Here is a 20047-nt window from a genome sequence, read left to right as displayed (position 1 = left end):
ATAACATTTGCCAGACATTATTCTTAGCCTTTTACATGTATTAAAATTTTAATTTTAATTTAATCCTTATTTAAATTAAATTAAATTTAATCTTTATTTAATTTGTCCCTATTCAAAGAGGCAGATACAATTATATTCACCACTTTATACAAGAGGCAACTGGAGCAGAGATTACCTAAATAACTTGCTCAAACTTACAGAGATTGTTGAAGAAGGTATAAAGAAAATGTGGCCACCAGGAAACCTGCAAGCTGGACCCTTGCAATTGGGAGGCTGTCTAGCCCCTCTTGTATCCTTGGGATGTGTGATCAGCTTGCCTTCCCCACTCCCCGAAGCTGCTCCATGCATACATTTTAAGATAGAAATGTGGTGTTGACGCTATCTGGACTGGGTACATGATTGAACCCAGTTAAGGCCTCTCTGTAAATGTTTAAGATTCGGATGAGTGGGTGTGGAGATCTACTGGTCTTGTGGCCACCTGACTTAGCCTCATAAGTAAGTTCCCTTGCTTATTAAACCTGCTACCTACTAACATGAAGTGGACTGCCTTTTTCCATGGTACGTCTTTGCCTTCCAAGTATGGGGGGGCTAGTTTCAGACTACACCACGGAGTGCTAGAGGAGGTTTTGATCTAACAGAGAAGTTAGATGAGCTGGATTTGAAGAGAGCATCTCTCTCCAGAATCTGTGCCATTACCCTCTACATTCAAGTGTCTCTCTAAACTAAACATTTGCTGTATATTATCAGTATGTCGAAATTCACTGTTTATTAAAAATCATATATTCTCAATATTTAATGTTTTAAAGTGAAAAATCCTATGAGATTGTTAAAAGTCTTGTAAAGTTTCCTCTTTTCCGCAAAACCTTCCATGGTCTAAGTTTGCTGTATTCTCTCCTCCCCAGTGATCATGTATCTATTTTTACCTTAGAGGACATAGTGCTTTCTAGCTTGGATCATAGAGATTTATAAAAATGTTCAATAGATTGTAATGTTTTTGAAGGTTAGAATGTCATTTATGCATTAATTTTCTTAACCTTACACAGCTAGTAGTTACTAATTCTCCGTTCATATCCCAAATCTCCTTTCTTTATCTTCATTGATGGGTTAACAAATTACTGTGATAAAATTTTACTTCTATCATTAATATTCTATTTTTCCTTTATTATATATTTTTATATTCTATAAACTATACAATATTATCTAGGTGAAACTTTTTAATGTTTATTTATTTTTGTGACAGAGAGAGAGAGATAGAGAGAGAGGGAGAAAGACAGAGCACTAGCAGGGAGAGGGGCAGAGAGAGAGGGAGACACAGAATCTGAAACAACCAAGTTCCAGGCTCTGAGCTGTCAGCACAGAACCCGAAGCAAGGCTCGAACCTGTGAACTGTGAAATCATGACCTGAGCCGAGGTTGGACGCTTAATTGACTGAGCCACCCAGATGCCCCTAAGTGCAATTCTTAATGTTGGTAAGAATGCAACTAATTGTATGATGGGGCTATAAATTGGTTAACAGTTACTAGGAAATTGTTTTAGTAATATGCATAGAGCCCCCTAATGTGTTATATCCATTACACTTCTAATTTTAAATTTTGGTAATGTTACTAATCCTATTCTGGAACATTATCACAAAGAAATGAGAAAAAACAGGAGTTTATATATAGAAATATAAATGTAGTATTATTTCTAATAGTGGAAAATTGAAAACAATCAGAATATTAAGCAAAAAATAAATGTTACTCCTTTTGCCATTAAAAACATTGCTAACAACGATCATTGATATCATGCAAAACTTAACTATACTTTATAAATAAAGTTATGCAAGACATTTATCACAGGCACTCGATATTTTTTCATCTCAAAAATATTTTTAGAACAATTATTAAATTCAAAACCATTAGTAAATTGTGTTTTCATCAGGATTATAGCTTTTAAGTTGAATCTTGATTTAATTTTCTCCAAATGAGATGAATTGCTTTTCCATGTATATGCATGTTATAGTACGTATTGAAAATTTTAAAATATCTATTAATCCTCTCTTAAACAATATCTGTGATACTGTGGCTGGGAGAAGAATTGATGTTTTTATTGATACCTTCAGTTCCAAGTAAGAATTGGTCAGACAAAAGTTATTGAATGAATAGATTTTAAATGAAATTCGCCTAGTTATTTGCTAATGGACATCAGTAAGGAGATATCTATGGGCTGCCTCAGCCTTCTGGAAAGTGTTAAACTTTTCTTATGATAACTAATCTAATAATGACCAACAAAAGAATGGAAGATTTCATCACAACCTAATAACGAAAACTTTCGTTTTCACAACATTCATTTTGCTCAGCTCACACTTATCAAAGGGCAACCGTCAGATGTCTGAATATCTCAATATTTTCTTAACCTAACAGTAATACAAAATGCAGGCCAAAGTAAAATGTAGGTCACAGTTGATGCTTCTAAACATGTCTTGGCACAAATATTAGAAAAATATCTACTTCTAAAATCATGAGAAGAAAATTGAGCAGAAACATGTTCATCATTTCAATAAACATTATTCAGATGTTTGTTCTTATTTTTTTTTGTACATGAAAAGGACAGAAATGTATTTGCTTATAATAAACTTTGCTCCGTCCCCAAATACTTTCTCAAAGACCTTTTATGAAATTTATTCCATTTCTTCTTTGAAATTTGATACAGTTTATAACCATCTGGGGATATTTTCTTTGTGAGAATAATTTGATTATGAGTTCTTTTTAAAGAATATATAGCTATTCAGATGTCTACTTTTTTAATTTTGGTAAGCTGTGTTTGTAGGAATTGTCTGTTCTATTCAAGTTATTGAACTTATTTTGCAAATAGGTGTTCATAATATTTTTCACTTTATCTTTTTTTTTCATACTAACAGTTTTTTTTTTATTTTTTTTAACGTTTATTTATTTTTGAGATAGAGAGAGACAGAACATGAATGGGGGAGGGGCAGAGAGAGAGGGAGACACAGAATCTGAAGCAGGCTCCAGGCTCTGAGCCATCAGCCCAGAGCCCGACGCGGGGCTCGAACTCACAGACCGCGAGATCGTGACCTGAGTTGAAGTTGGACGCTTAACCGACTGAGCCACCCAGGTGCCCCTAATTCTAACGGTTTTTTATTTAAAGTCATATATAAGATGACTTTATTCCTGCATCTTCTCAATTGTTGCTTCCTTATATTTGCCCTTTTACTTTCCCACTTGGTGAGATTTGCCTTTACGTTCAAGGATCTTTTTGCAGTTAGTTTTAGTCTAGTGATAACCACCTTGCTAGGGTGAATGCCCACGTGGACATTTGTGCCATCTACCGTCTCTCGCTGCACTTGTTCAATGTAGATGATGTATTTCTACCTGCACACCTGGACTAATTGCCAATTTGTGTGTTTTCACAAAACTTGTATATCATCATCCTTTCAAATGGGCATGGGTAGAACATTGTACTTCTGTATCAGCTCTTTGCAAAGAGCAGAAAACATAATCTTGCCACAAATGTAGGAAGGTGAATTTAAATACCTGTTACAGTTCTTGCTCGAGTCAGAAGTCACAAAGGGATTGAAATTTATTTTGGCTGCCGGTGCTTCCTTCATCCATGGCCGCAAAAGAAGAGCTCACTTTATCCTTTTAATGTCTGTGAGATCTATGGTAATATCTATCCTCTCTTACATTTCCTATTTTCCTTTTTCTCTGTTTCTTTTTTTGCTTAGTCTCTAAGGGATTATTTAATTTCATTAAACTTTTCAAAGTACTACAATTTTTATTCTACATTTTCTCCAATACTTGTTATGGTCAGTCTTTTTAATTTAGCCATACTAGTGAGTGTTAATAACTAATTACATTGAACATTTTTATATGTTTGATTGCAATCCATATTCTTATAACAGCAAGTAATGTTTAATGAGAAGATAGCAGCACTACACGAGCATTTTGATTTAATTATAAGAAATTATTTATGAAAAACTGAAAGGACAGATATTAAATACAGAAATAGTGGTTTTTAAAAATTCTCAACAGCTGGGGCATCTTGGTGGCTCAGTTGGTTGAGCCTTCGAAACCGGCTCAGGTCATGATCTCACAGTGAGGATCATGAGTTCGAGCCCAGGCATCTGGCTTGCTGCTGTCAGCACAGAGCCCACTTTGGATCCTCTGTCCTCCTCTCTCTCCACCCCTCCCGGACTGGCACTCTCTCTCTCTCTCTGTCTGTTTGTCTCAAAAATAACAAATAAACATTAAAAAATTCTCAATAACAAAAACAATGAAATGTATTACTTAGAGAGAGGGAGAGAGAGAAAAAGATGGAGAGAAAAACAGAGAGAAAGACTGGATATGTAATATATTTATTGATTTAAGCGTTAAAGGGAGGCTACCTAAATTACCTTGATATGTTATATTTGTATATGTATATGCTAAGATATATTTTAGTAATAATTTTATACGTTTGCATGACTAATTTACTATTTTTTATCTTCTTTCCAGAGTATTTCACCTGTGAAACCTTGACTATAATGAGACTATGCCCACCCTGTATTTTTCACTTCGTTTTCAGGTAGTTTCTTGTATATATCTTTTTCTTTATAAACTACTTACCTAAACCCTAAATTAATTTATTTCTAAAATATTAGACTTTTTACAACTGAAGTAAATTTCAGATGATTGTTAACTTAAGAATGGTAGTTTTTATTATTTTTTGTACAAGATTTTAATGTTAATTATCATAAGTATTTTTCCATAGACCAAGATTGATTTCAACCAGCTATTTTTCAAATTTTACCTTAAAACAGGCCTTTTTGGGAACACTGACAATTGCATTCCCTGTGGAGGTGAGGTAAGTCTCAGGAATTCATAAAATATGGCTTCATATCTGAACTGTGCTTTTCAGCCATTTGAAGAAGATGAGCAACTGATGGGCCATGTGCCTTGTTGATAGCAGGCCTCAGTTGGTTTCCTGTTGTTCCCCACCGAGTTCGTAAATCTCATTTATTCTGAAGGACTGTGGAGAGGGATTAAGCCTTCCTGAGAGAAGCAGTGTTGTAAATCAGAGGGCAAAACTAGAAAAATTATCTGTTCTTGCATTATTGGTGCTTGATATTTCCTGGAATATTGACTCAAATTTATTGACTAATGACTGTCTTCTTATGCCTTTAGTTTTTATGCCTTCCTAATACATTTTCTCACTGTTTACTGTTTAGTTTCCAGGCTGTCCAGTGACTTAATTAAATCTTGGATAATACTTTATTTTCTCCTTCCTCTAAAATGTAATTGTACATTGGTATTAATAGCTCATCTGTTACCCTCTGAAGCAACACAGAATAAACCTAAGCTCTTACTCATGTGGGACATCTTAAATGGTATCAATGCAATGATCAAGTTGCCCTCTAGGTCTTATTTTCAGACTAAATACAACCTGTTTCTTCAACTTTTCTTAACTAGACATAATTTCCTACAATTAAGGTCACCTTTGCTGAGAGTATTCTACTTGGTCACTGTTCCTCCCCAAGTATGTGTGGAGGGTTTCCTTTTCTCCACATCCTCACCAATATTTGTTATCTCATGCCTTTTTGATGATGCCACCTCAGTAGGTGTGAGGTAATGTCTCATTGTGGTTTTGATTTGCATTTCTCTGAACATTAATTGAACATATTTTCAATGTGCTGTCAGCCATTTGTATGTCTGTTTTGAAAAAATGTCTATTCAGTTCCTCTGCCCAGTTTTTAATCAGAATGTTGGTTTTTATTGTTGTTGTGGTTGATTTGTATGAATTCATTATATATTTTGGATATTAACCCTTTATCAGATATATTATTTGCAAAGATTTTTCCTATGTCCTAGTTTCCTTTTTATTTTGTTGATTCTTTCTTTTGCTTTGTAGAAGTATTTTAGTTTGATGTGTCCTGCTTATTGATTTTTGCTTCTGTTGCTTGTGCTTTTGGTGTCATGTGAAAAAAATCATTGCCAAGACCAGTATACAGGAAATTTTTCCCTGTTTTTCTTAAATTTCTAGGAACTGTGTGGTTTCAGGTTTTATGGTTAAGTGTTTAATCAATTTTGGATTGATTTTTTGAGTGGTGTAAAATAGGAGTCCAGTATCATTTTTCTGTATGTGGATATCCAGTTTTCCCATTTATTGATGAGCCTATCCTTTCCCATTGAATACTCTTGGCTTCCTTCTCAAATATTAGTTCACTGTATATGCAAGGGTTTATTTCTGGGGTTTGTGTTCTATTCCCTTAATCTATGTGTCCATTTGTATGCCAGTCCCATACTGTTTTGATTACTATAATTTGGTAGCATAGTTTGATATAAGGAAGGAAGTGTGATGCCTCCAGCTTTGATCTTTTGTGGTTCCTTTTAGTGCACTGTTGGTGGGAATCTGAATTAGTGCAACCACTGTGGAAAATAGTATGGAGGTTCCTCAAAACATTAAAAATAGGACTACCATCAATATTTCACTTCTTTTATATATCCAAAGGAAATGAAAGCAGAATCTTGAAGACATCGACACACATGTTTATTACACCATTATCATAATAGCCAAGATATGGAAACAACCTAAGTGTTCAATAATGGATAAATGAATACAGATGTAGTATACACACACACACACACACACACACACACACACACACACACACTGGAATATTATTTAGCCATGATAAAAAAGGAAATTCTACCATTTGCAAGAACATGGATGGAATTTGAAAACATTATGTTAAATGAAATAAATCAGAAAAAGGACAAATGTTATATGATATCACTTTTGTGTTAGAATCTTTAAAAAAGCTGAACTCATAGAAATAGAGAATAGAATGGTGTTTACCACAGGCTGGGGGAGCATGGTGAAAAAAATGGGGAGATGTTGGTCAAAGGGTACAGACTTCCAGTTATAAAAGAATAAGTTTGAGGAATATAATGCACATCATGGTGATTATGGTTAACAATACTGAATTAAGGGCACCTGGGTGACTCAGTCGGTTGAGCATCTTACTCTTGGTTTTGGCTCAGGTCATGATCCCAGGGTTGTGGAACTGAGCTCTGCATTGGGCTCTGTGCCAAACATGGAACCTGCTTGTTCTCTCCCTCTGCCCCTCTCCCCAACTCATGCTCTCTCTCAAAAAAAAAAAAAAAAAAAAAAAGAAAAAAAAACCCACAATACAGGATTATATACTTGAAAGTTGCTGAAAGAGTAGATCTTAAACATTATCACAAAAAAAAAAGAAAGAAAGAAATGGTAATTACGTGATGAGATGATGAGATGGACGTGTTAGCTAAAGGTAAGGTAATAATCAGTATGCAATATATAAATGTATCAAATCAACAAGCTGTACATCACTTACACAATATATGCCAATTATACCTGAAATGAAGCTGAGGGAAAATTATATATGAACTACTCAATAAATATTTCAGATAAATTCTCAAAATATCAGGTTAAAAAGAATAGATATGGGGATATAGCCCCATCAAGCAGTCAACCTTTTAGAATTAAACAATCAAAAAAGACACGTAAGGACTGGCACATTTGAAGAGCTTACTGATTCTTAAAAACATTACATTTCTGAGAAAGGAAACTTCAATAGGATTATCAGTATCTGGAAATGCACTATTAAGAGTGTAGGAGATGAACTAGAACTTGAAATATGAGTAGGTTTTAATAATGACTTAAAGTGCTATTTAGTTACAAGGACATTTATTTCAAATAAAATCATCCTACTCAATGTCCCTTCTGCTTGATGTGTGTACAAGTGAAAAGTGGTGAGGAGAGCATGGATTGGCATGTGGCAGCACAGCAGGTGCTAAACAAACACAACACACTGTGCTCTTGCACCAAATATCACGAAAAAACACCTTCTCCTACTTTCCATATGCACAGAAAAATAATAAATTATGGATTATTTTCCTATACAATATAATAAATGAAGTCCCACACTATAAGACTATCCAGGTATATGTATATACACATTCATACCTTCTTGTATAAGTTTATATTTTTAGTAAAATCATCAGTGTGGAATTTCACAGGCTTGTATGAAATTTTTTGGTGGGTTTTATAGTAGTTAAGTAATTAGTCAAGTAAATCTTCCTCGAAATTATCTACACTATAAAGTTTCCTGTGGTATAAAAGATAAAATATGTCAGTGATACTTGAATTTTCAAAGAATAGATGCATCATATACAATATATAAAAATGCTAGCAATTTACTAAAAAAAAAAAAAATCTGAACCCAAGGAAACCTAATGACAAAATGTAAAAATAGTTTTCATTATTCTAGAATTAGGACAAAAGTATCAGAGACATAACATATTGGCTAAGTGATAAGGATACTCAGGCTTATTATTAGGAAAAACTTGTAAAGCAAAGAATATGCTACATATAATACCAACAGTCATCTTTTGTCTATAGAGATGCCAAGTAATGTCTCATAAGCTTGAATTATTTGCACAGAAACTGTCAGAACAAACCAAGAAAATTCCTTAAATTATTTTTATGAATTAATGTTGGAGTTTATTTTGTTTAAGATACTGCTTGTAGCACATTGGGAATTTCATATCTTTGGAATATAAAGAAGCCTCTGGCATTTTACTCCTGCTACTTCATGTGTGCACACATTTCTACAAAGAAGGTGCCAAAATCTAGTCAAATGGTTGAAAATGATGAGCAAGAGTGAAAGTACATGATCTTCGTCCCAAAGAGAGTTAAGTCTCTTTCGCACTGACATTTAGGCAATATGAACTTCAGTATACTCCATGGGGAAAAAAAATGACAATTTCTTGATTGATGAGGAGTTGGTGAGGTAGAAATAACTGTGGCAAGCTCTGGCCAATAATCCCTATATATTTTTTTCAAAGTTAATAAAAATTCAAAACCTGAGGTGTTGTAGTAAAGTAATTGTAGCATGGTTCTTGGATGATGAGAATAACATTATTGAACATCCATTAATATGTGTGTTTTCTTGGCAAATTTTTAAATAATATTTTAATATATATATGTTTGCTGATAAGAAAAACACAAAATTTCTTCATCCTTTAAGAGTTTATGTATTGACTTGTCCCCCTCACTACCATGCAGTAGTTAAATTTTAATGATCTATGTTATTTGTTAGTGATATTTTCACTAAATTAAATCTATCCATAATTATTTTTTTTCAGTAGAATTGTTCTGATATTTCAAATTTCCCCCCTTTAAGATTTTAGCCAAGTATATTTGATGTATTTCACTGTATTTCACTTCTTTATTTCTTAAACAACAGGAACTAATGAGAAATTAAAAGCAGCTGTAAACACTCAGATTCAATAATTTTCTCAGTCATGATTTTGGTGCAGTTAAAACTGACAAATAGTTTATTATATGTTGTCAACATTATGGTAGAATGTTCAAATTGTTGAATATGAATTTAGGAATATTCCCCAACTTATATTTCTGTTATTTTCTAAAAGCTGACACAGAGAAGTTTAGCACTTTGAAATGCAGATTTTTTAAATTCCTCCTATTAACAATACCACAAAAGGTGATTGTTGAAACAAGTTAAATACTGTTTACCATGATGTTATAGAAGACTTTTATTGACTGTAACATTTCCATTATTATTAACCACAGCTCGTAAACTGGTTCCTCTAGAAAGTATATTCAGAATTCTATCAGAGCAGGCAGGTCTTTTTTCCCCCAGCTAAGCAATGGGAATGAGAACTCGGGTTGTTTCGGCAGTAGGGAAGGGATTCCAGAATGATCTTCCCTAAGGTGACATCTTTAGGTGAACAGAGATTGGGCCTGCTGGAAGCTGATATAGCTTATTTATTAATTATACTTGCAAAAACAAAAATAAATCTCTAAATGAGAATTCTTTTTTTTAAAGTTTATTTATTTGGAGAGGGGGGGGGTGCAAGCTGGAGTGGGGAGGGCAGAGCGACACACAGAGAGAGAATCCTAAGCAGGCTCTGCACTGTCAGCACAGAGACTGATGTAGGGCTTGATCTCACAAACTGCAAGATCATGACCTGAGCCGAAATCAAGATTTGGACACAACCGGTTGAGCCACCCAGGTGCCCCTCTAAATGAGAATTCTTAAATGTTACTGTAAATTGACATCTCCTGCTGCTTTCTGGCTACCTGGAACCTCACAGATGGGTCAGCCTTTTAGAGAGAGTGCGTCACATTCTAAGATATTTACTCCAACTTACTATAATAAGACCTGGCATTCTTCCAGAGAAGATGCTTTAGGATAATGTTTTGAGAAGAGATCGGTAAAAGAAATTTACAAAAATATTTGAAAGCTAATAGTATAATCTTTTATTTCACACACTTTAGTCTATATCTGAATGATAATTTCACAGTGGAGTTTGTACTTCTAAAAGGACTTTTGTGCACAACACTAAAAAAATTGCACCATTAACATATGTAGCTTAGTTATATAAAAGGGTCATTCTAATCCTAAAGTAATAAGAGTGATGCCTTATAAAATAAAGAGTAAGGAAAAATTCAGTATTATTATTTTAATGGTAATTGATACAAATCTGTATCTCTTGAAAGCTAATGCCTGTAGTTATAGATTAGCATGGTAGTTTGGTTATCTTGAGTAAGAGTACAAACAATTATAAAAATGGTTGAAATAAAACTGCTATATGTTTATTTTTTGAACAAGATGATGGAATTGATAAAGATAAAAACTAATTTAGTATAATATATCTATAGCATGTAAACATAACTGACATTAAGTATTTAGTTTTTTGGATAACTCTTCTGTAGTTACGTAGAATTTCACCATATCCTCCAGCTTTTTGTATGTGTGTGGGGAAAGTAACATCTGTTTCTTCATTTAATAATCATTTTGAGTTTATTCATAAATTAACTTATTGTGTGTATATCTGTTAATGTATAGTAATTTAGCATACTACTTTCCTAGATAATTATGAGTAAGAAACATTTCTTGTTTTCATATACTACTTATGAAATAAGAGCTAATATTTCTATAGTACTTAACAGGCTCCCAACACTGTTCTGTGTGCTTTAACATAGATATATGCAATCTTTACAGCAATCCTGTGTGATAAATTCTATTACTATCTCCATTTAATAAATGAGAAGACTGAGGTACGGTGTTTAAGTAACTGGCCAAGATTACACAGCTAGTAAATGTAGAGAGAGTATTATGTAATTTATTTATTTTTACCAAAGATACTTTCCAATTTTTACATATAGGAAACTATTCAGGATTCTTTTGAAGTCATCTACCTTAAGAAGGCAGTCTATCTTGAGGCATGATCTTCTTAAATACCTAAACACAAAGAAAACAAATAGGCAATCACAATGTTTTTTTGGTATTATGTGGTAAATTACATAAGAGGTCAGTCAAGCAAATAATATATACGGTAATTTGGTAAGAATGGCATTGCTGAGTATTTTCAAGGAGGAGGAATTACACAATTTGAATAAAGTGCAGACAATGGATTGTCAGGCAACAATGATAATTTGCAGAAATTCAGAGGCAAATTAATGATAGCAAGACGAAATTAGTGGCAAGTAGCAAGAGAAAAATTAGGGAGTATTTAGAAAGTGAAATCCACTTGTGGTTTGTTAGGTATCGGCATGAAGTAGAAAATGGGCCACTGAATAATGACACATAGGCTTCTGGGCTAGGCACTAGGGTAGTTCCTATAGACAATCATTTATTTAGACAAAATGAAAGGTAAAAGCACCAGCACTGGCAAATTTGGTTGGAGGATAAATGACTTCAGGTACTGACAAACTGATTTGAGTTATAATGTGGGAGATTTTGTATATGTGAAAGCATGGAGACAAGTTGGATTCTGCTATAAATATTATACTGTTTTTAGATTTTCAATTCAATTTTTTAAAAATCTGAATTCAAATCAAAGTATTATGTAGAGTTAATTTTACAGAAGTTCTTACGATTTATGTGACAAAATGGTGGTTTATTGATTATGTACGTCAAAACAGTATGCTTTTTATAATCTTTAAAAATGAATGTGTAATGTATGACATTTTAAAAACTAAACTTTACACCAGGGCTTCTGTGAAACCTTCTTTGGCCAAAGTTTGTCCAGTCCTCAAGGTACTCCATGGGGCAGCCCCCATGCTTCCCCAAGGGGTAAACAAGTGTCTTCTCCTGGCTTGACTACAGAGGGTGGACCAGGGCAGTGGTCCTCAATAGGCCTTATCCAATGATGAGACAAGAGACAATGGAAGGGGCCCTGGGCTGAGACACTGAGGCATGGTGGTCAGCAATGCTTCAGGTTAGATAAAGAAGATATTTTCTGGGACACCTGGGTGGCTCAGTCGGTTGAGCGTCCAACTTCGGTTCAGGTCATGATATCACATTCTGTGAGTTCGAGCCCTGCGTCGGGCTCTGTGATGACAGCTCAGAGCCTGGAGCCTGTTTCCAATTCTGTGTCTCCTTCGCTCTCTGACCCTCCCCCATTCATTCTCTGTCTCTCTCTGTCTCAAAAATAAATAAACATTAAAAAAAAAAGAAGATATGTTCTTAGTGTGGATTGCTGCCTTTGGTAAGAAAATGGCCATCATGTCATTCACTCCACCAGTTGTGAAGAGACTGCTGGGACAGAAGAAATCATCTGGTGACTCTAGAGGAGCTGGTGGAGGAGAGCAGAATGGACAGGAAGAATAGTGGTATGAGGAAGTAGTTAAAAGTTTGAAGAAGAAACTAAAGAAAACAGGACAATTAGATGAACTTGACAAAGGCATCACTACTCAAAATTGTAACGCTAGACATGTTACCATACCAAGCCCTCACTCTGAAATTTGGAGACTAAGTACACCATATGTGATAGATCAGTGGGATACAACGGCCTTTACAGCTGCTTTGAGCAAACAGGGCCTCTCAATGGTCATCTTCAAGTATCTCATTGGAAAGGACTGCCATATTTTATATGTTGCTGATTATGGTTCTGGCCTGATATTCACAGTCATCATGGACTCAAAGCAATGTAAACTGAAAATGTGCTTTTAGTCTTTAAAGGGATGAAGTATGTTTAACTTCACTACTACCATAGATTGGAAACACAAGTGTTGCCTTTGGTATTGAAATAACATAACTGCCACCTCTAGATAATTATACCTATTCCTTTCCAGAAAACACTAATTTCCTAGTGGGAATTGAGCCACAGAGTAATTATATCCTAAAAACTCCATCCTCTGGATGTATCAGTGAAGATGGAAGAACAGGTGATCAACAATGGAACACATGTATGGATATAGGATCTACAGCAAAAAAAAAAATCCTACTACTCTTTCCTGTTAATCATAGTTGGATTTGCATCCAGTTACTCAGAACCTGCATTTTGGTGTTCAGTATCATGTTATGAATTAAACCAGAGGGTTGAAGACAACTTCCATACATCATAGCTCTCACTCGCTGTAGATGGCTTCACAGATCCATCAAATCAAGAAAGGTTCTGCATAGGGTTACTCTCCAATGTCAATCAAAAAGCTACATAGGAATGACCGAAAGACATATAGGAAGAGGAGTGTGCTTATATTACATAGGTGGGAAGTTTTTGCCGAGTGCCTAAGTGGTAGTGCAGTCTTTGTGCAGAGCCTCAAGGGTAGTCAGATATAGAGCTGGCACCCTGAAGCAAGAGTGTAAAATTCCACCAGGCTGCAATTTGAAGATCTTCACCAACCAGGAATTTACTTCTCTTCTTACTCAGTGTGCTAATCAGTTTTGAAGTTGTGTATCAGCTGACTAGAATGTGTACCATGAGTTTTGTGAAAGGGTGGGAAGCAGAATACAGAAGGCAGATGGTAAAGACTGCTCACTGGATTGAAATTCCTCTGAATGGACCTCTTCAGTGGTTGGACAAAGTATTACCTCACATGTGATCCCTTCAGTGGGAGGCTCAAGCATGTCATAAAGTTTCATCACCAATCAAGCCCTATCAAAAGGCTTAATGTAACAACGCTTTTGACATAGTATTTGTATGTGGTGCCCATGGAGTGTTTACTGTCCAAAAGTTTAATAAACAAACACTTAAAGTCTCATTAATTGAAGCATCTTGTAGAGTAGGTTTTCTGTGTTTGAATATTAGATAGGAAAATTAGTATCTAGAAATACCCTCCCATACAGGAAGAAGAGAAGATTTTAAAGACGTACTGATGCTGTCTTAGGCATAAAACTGAGTCCCAAAGGTTTACTAATAACAGTAGTAGTTATATATACAAGTAACGTATCATGATTCAGTATCAACGTATTTGTACTGTTGATATACATTTCTAATTTACATAACTTAGGTATGTGTATGCACTGTTTCTTAATTTAATCATACCTTCATAAAGTTACAATTATTCAATCTGTTATTTCCACTTACCCATTATTTTTGTCTTTTTAAATATATAATATATATTAAGACTTTCATGGCATTTAGAAACAGATTTTCTTCTAGAAAAACTAATTTTTCTGCCTTTTGCAAAAAAATGAACTTTTGGGAGGGGGATAGAGGAGAAGAGAGGAGAGGAGAGGAGAGGAGAATAGAGGAGAGGAGAGGAGAGGAGAGGAGAGGAGAGGAGAGGAGAGGAGAGGAGAGGAAAGGAGAGGAGAGGAGAGGAGAGGAGAGGAGAGGAAAGAAATTTGCAACAAGAGAGTTCTATCAGTCTTCAAAAAAGCAAAAATACTTTAATCTGTTTACTGTGTTAAGCAGTCACACATGTAGAAAATAATAATGCAAATAAATTAATATATTACCAAATAAATGAAATTCAAATTAGAAATTAGAAAATAAAGTATTTTGCCTGGCTGTCTTACTAATTACTTGCTGCTAATAAGAATTTTCCCTACTATTGAAGTCTGCCTGACTTTGCCTGTAGAGAGTTTATACAAATTAATACATTTGTGACCTTTCCATCTAAAAAATATAAAAATCTCTGAGATGACAAACATGCTGTTTCCACTTAAATTTCTTCTCATAGTTTTAAAATTATGTACTTTTCTGATACTTACTATGAGACATATTTAGAAGCATCAAATGTGGCCTACATTTTACTTTGGCCTGTAGTTTGTATTTACTGTTATTGTAAGAAACTGTTGAGAGATATACATATCTGATAGTTGCCCTTTGATAACTGTGAGGAGAATGAATTTTCTGAAAGGAAAGGAAACTAATAGACTGTGATTAAATCTTTCATTCTATTATTGGGTGGTTATTAGATTAGTTATCATGAGAAATGTTTAACACTTTGCACAAGCCTGAGGCAGCTCATAGATATCTTTTATTGAAGTCCTGTAGCATATATCTAAATTAATTTTATTCAAAATCTATTCATTCACCACCTTTTGTATGCCCAGTTTTTACCAGGAGCTGAAAATACCTTTGAAAAAGAATGATTCTCTTAATACCACTGTGTGGTTTAAGAGATAAATTTTCAACACAGTACCTTAAAAATATATATATATATGTTTTTGGCTTAATAATCAGAAATTATAGGGTGCCTCAATGGCTCAGTCAGTAGAGCATCTGACTCTTGATTTCAGCTGAGGTCTTGATCTTACAATGTGAGATCAAGCTGTGCGTTGGGCTCCGTTCTGGGCTTGGAGCCTGCTTAAGATTCTCTCTCTTCCTCTCCTTCTGCCCCTCCCCGGCTCATAAGCATGTGCATGTGCATGTGCTCACTCTCTCTCTCTCTCTCAAAAAAAATAATAATCAGAATTTATAGTTTTAGAGTTTAGACAAAGAATTGGAATACATTACGAGTTCTAAGTAGTAATTATCCCTCTGAGATTTATATGAGACACCTATGAAAAATAAATATATTTTTAATAGAAGTTCAATGCATCAAATAGACAATATAAGATATGTGATATTTACCATGAATATGTTAATAAAAATGAGGAAGTTGATTAATGACATTGTAAACATGACCTTAATAAAGCTAATATTAAATAAAATATCCAATTAGTTGGATTTCATTAGCTTGCTGAAAGAAATACTCTTGTGTACTGTAGAAAAATGTTGCAAAAAATTGGAAACCTTTGAATGATGCATTATGTGCTGCTGATAATTTAAAATTTTAGTGGTGATAAGAGAGTATAATCTGATTTGTGTGTTTGGTCAGATCACTCTATTGATCTTGTACATGATACCATTCCATTTGGAAGATGAAATTGAAATGAATATCCAAAATGATGCATTTTATTGTCAGTGCAAGTAATCATTAAGGCTAAACATCACAATGCTAGCAGCTACTGTATCCTAATAACTGTACTGAAAATATTGAAAGGAAATTCTACATTACCACATTCTGTATATTATCTAGAACAAGCAAAATATTTTATTTATGCATGTTTATAACATAATACAAATAGGCATGTTTCTTCACTGGTACATGGAGTTTACCATGGTTAGTTTGGCATACTAAGCTTATTTAAAGGTATATTTACTTTTTAATTTCAACTCATAAAGCCAAAGCCCACATTTATATAAGGCATTGCAAATTGTGCTTACACAGTTTAGCTACTTTTCACTAGGCTTTTCCTTACTTTGTCATTCTTATACCTATGTTGACATAAAGTAAGGGCGTGTATTTGTCCCTTACAACTTATTAATAAGAATGTTATTCATGATTAAGGAAAATGATAATTTCCTAAGACATGAAATTGCAGCATGCTTACTTGTTACTATATTTTAGGCTATATTCTTCTTATAAATATCTTGCATGTATGATGGGGGGGGGCAAATTGTAACAATAGCTTTGAGTATGTATTTCCTTACCAAATATATTTTGCATTTTCAAGCACAGAAATATATGAAGGATACTTTTGAAATCATGTAACAATAATTTGAAAGGGAGTGTAAATTTGCCATTTAAAGAGGTAGCATATTTGGTTAAGATGGTTTGGTTAAGAATGTGCAACTAGATATAATTTTTTGTGTGTCTGTCATTTAGTTCTACTACTATTTCCTTTAATAAAAATCTGAAAATGTACTTTACGTCTGTACCTTACATATTTTTATGATTACAAAGAGCCCAACCAAGATGAATTGTAGCTGTGGACTAGTGTTGTTAAAGAATTAACCATGGGGCGCCTGGGTGGCTCAGTCGGTTGAGCGTCCGACTTCGGCTCAGGTCATGATCTCACGTCCATGAGTTCAAGCCCCGCGTCGGGCTCTGTGCTGACAGCTCAGAGCCTGGAGCCTGTTTCTGATTCTGTGTCTCCCTCTCTCTCTGACCCTCCCGCATTCATGCTCTGTCTCTCTCTGTCTCAAAAAATAAATAAACGTTAAAAAAAAAATAAATAAAAAATAAAAAAAAATAAAAATAAAAAAAATAAAAAAGAATTAACCTTACCCAAAGAGAGGTTGTCCTTTGCCTTAATTTTCTGAAAAGTAATCTCTAATGCTTGGGACATCCTGCCTGATAAAATGTCTTTATTGGCTAGGGGTCCTTGGAACATGCCTTATAGTCTAGGCTGACAGTCATTTATGGTGACAGCTTTGGACCTATGGAGAATTTAGAGGCCTATGTCAGCTACATGGCCAGTCAGGCTTGACACATGACCAAACCCCAATTAAATTCTGGACACCAGACCTTGGATGACTTTCCTTGTTGGTCATATTACACATATATTATTACACCTCAATCCTGGGAGCTGTTAGTATTGTTCATAACTCCACTGCAACAGTACTACTAGAAGCTTCAAATTTGGAAATTCCCTAGATTCTATCCTATGAACTTCTTCCTGTAGGTGATAATAATCTGTATCTTTTTTCTTTATCAAATAGTAGCTATGAGGAGAGTAGCTTTTGGTGAGTTCTGTGAGTCTGAATGAAGGTGGTTTGGGGGACCCCTAGACTTATGGTTATGTATGAGAAATGAAAATGGCTTGGGGACTTACAAACTTTAGACAACTAAATATCTCTTTAAAATTTGGCTTTGGAGTAGAGTAGGAGTTAGTAACAGATTTCTAGGATGGTTAGTGTGGGTCTGGGCATATAAAGAAGCTGCCAAAATCTTGTGAAAATTACCTAATTTAATGTTTTATAGCACTTAGAATAGTTCTTAAAGCAGATTAAGCACTACATAAATATTATCTCTTGTCTTAATTTTTGACATAAATAAAGCCTTTTAAGTATGACTTTAATATAGCAAGTACTAGTTAAAGAAGTGTGTACAGTCAGTCACTGTTAAGATCTTAATTGATTTTTGTTGATTTTGGTCAACTGCCATCGAGCCTCTACTCATCTGTCTCCTCCATTCACTCTCTAAATGAAGGGATTGAATTTATAGTTCAAGGTTCTTTGTTCTAGAATCACCTTTCCTGTTGATGTGATGACATTTCTGTTCTTGAACTTAACATCCATAGATCTGAGTAAATCTATTTTTCTGGATATTTTCCTGAGGTAATCAGCCAAACATTAGTTTCTTCAACTAGGACAGTTATTTTCTGTCCAACTTTTGAACATTCTCAGAAACTTTGTACTTTTTATTCATATAAAATGATATGTTGATTTTTTTGTTATCTGTGTATAATAGATGCATTGGATCTTCTCTCTTATATTAATATCTTTAACTACTTGATAATCTTTACATGATGGTTAAATTCAGTACCTATAAATGTGATGATGCCTTCTGAATTATTATTTATATAATGCCTTATGTATGGTTTACTTTGATTTATTTGAAACAATTCTTTGCATATTTTTGTCTTTTAATGATAATGTACATTAGCTTTTTCTTTAGGAAAACACATTTTTACTGTTTTTATAAATCTTTAATATATATTTACAATATAACCACAATTTTTATTTTCAATTTTTAAAGTGAATTCATTCAGACAACAGACAAGTGACAAGCATTAGTACATTTCCTGACTGCTTGCCAGTTTATTTTTTAATTTAATTAGTTAATTAATTAATTAATTTTTTAATTTACATCGAAGTTAGCACATAGTCCAATAATTATTTCAGAAGTAGATTCCGGTAATGCCCCCCCCCCATGTGTAACATCCAGTACTCATCCCAACAAGTGTCTTCCTTAATGCCCCTTACCCATTTAGCCCATCCCCCACCCACCCACGACCCCTCCAGCAACCCTCAGTTTGTTTTCTGTATTTAAATCTTTTATGTTTTGTCCCCTTCCACATCGTCTTTATCCACTCATCTATCGATGGATATTTGGGCTCTTTCTATACTTTGGCTATTGTCAGTAGAGCTGCTATAAACATTGGGGTGCGTGTGCCCATTTGAACAGCACACCTGTATCCCTTGGATAAATACCTAGAAGTGCTATTGCTGGGTCATAGAGTAGTTCTATTTTTAATTTTTTGAGGAAACTCCATACTGTTTTCCAGAGTGGCTGCACCAGTTTGCATTCCCACCAGCAATGCCAAAGAGATCCTCTTTCTCCGCATCCTCGTCAACATCTGTTGTTGCCAGAGTTGTTAATGCTAGCCATTCTGACAGGTGTCAGGTGGTATCTCCTTGTGGTTTTGATTTGTATTTCCCTGATGATGAATGATGTTGACTATTTTTTCATGTATCTGTTCGCCATCTGGATGTCTTCTTTGGAAAAGTATGCATTCATGTCTTTTGCCCATTTCTTCACTGACTATTTGTGTTTTGCGTGTTGAGTTTGATAAGTTCTTGATAGATTTTTGATACTAATCCTTTATCTGTTATGTCATTTGCAAAGACTTGTCCTATTCTGTTGGTTGCCTGTTAGTTTTGCTGATTATTTCCTTCGCTGTGAAGGTTTTTATCTTGATGAGGTCTCAAGACCTAAACATAAGACAGGAAGCCATCAAAATCCTAGAAGAGAAAGCAGACAAAAACCTCTTTGACCTCAGCCCCAGCAACATCTTATTCAACTCGTCTCTGGAGGCAGGGGAAGCAAAAGCAAAAATGAACTATGGGACCAATTTATTTTAAAGTGTATTGTTGGGGCGCCTGGGTGGCGCAGTCGGTTAAGCGTCCGACTTCAGCCAGGTCACGATCTCGCAGTCCGTGAGTTCGAGCCCTGCATCGGGCTCTGGGCTGATGGCTCAGAGCCTGGAGCCTGTTTCCGA

General features: G+C 34.7%; 2 pseudogenes; one reads left to right on the top strand and one right to left on the bottom strand.

The window, feature by feature from the left end:
- Nucleotides 1-3164: 3164 nt before the first annotated feature.
- On the bottom strand, nucleotides 3165-3607 carry LOC123610310 (annotated as a pseudogene).
- Nucleotides 3608-7269: 3662 nt separating this feature from the next.
- LOC123610309 lies at nucleotides 7270-13872 on the top strand (annotated as a pseudogene).
- Nucleotides 13873-20047: the final 6175 nt, after the last annotated feature.

This window comes from Leopardus geoffroyi, chromosome C2 (assembly GCF_018350155.1).
Source record: "Leopardus geoffroyi isolate Oge1 chromosome C2, O.geoffroyi_Oge1_pat1.0, whole genome shotgun sequence".
Taxonomy (NCBI): Eukaryota; Metazoa; Chordata; class Mammalia; order Carnivora; family Felidae; genus Leopardus; species Leopardus geoffroyi.
The sequence above is the reverse complement of the archived record's forward strand: the minus strand, read 5'-3'. Positions and strand labels throughout refer to the sequence as shown.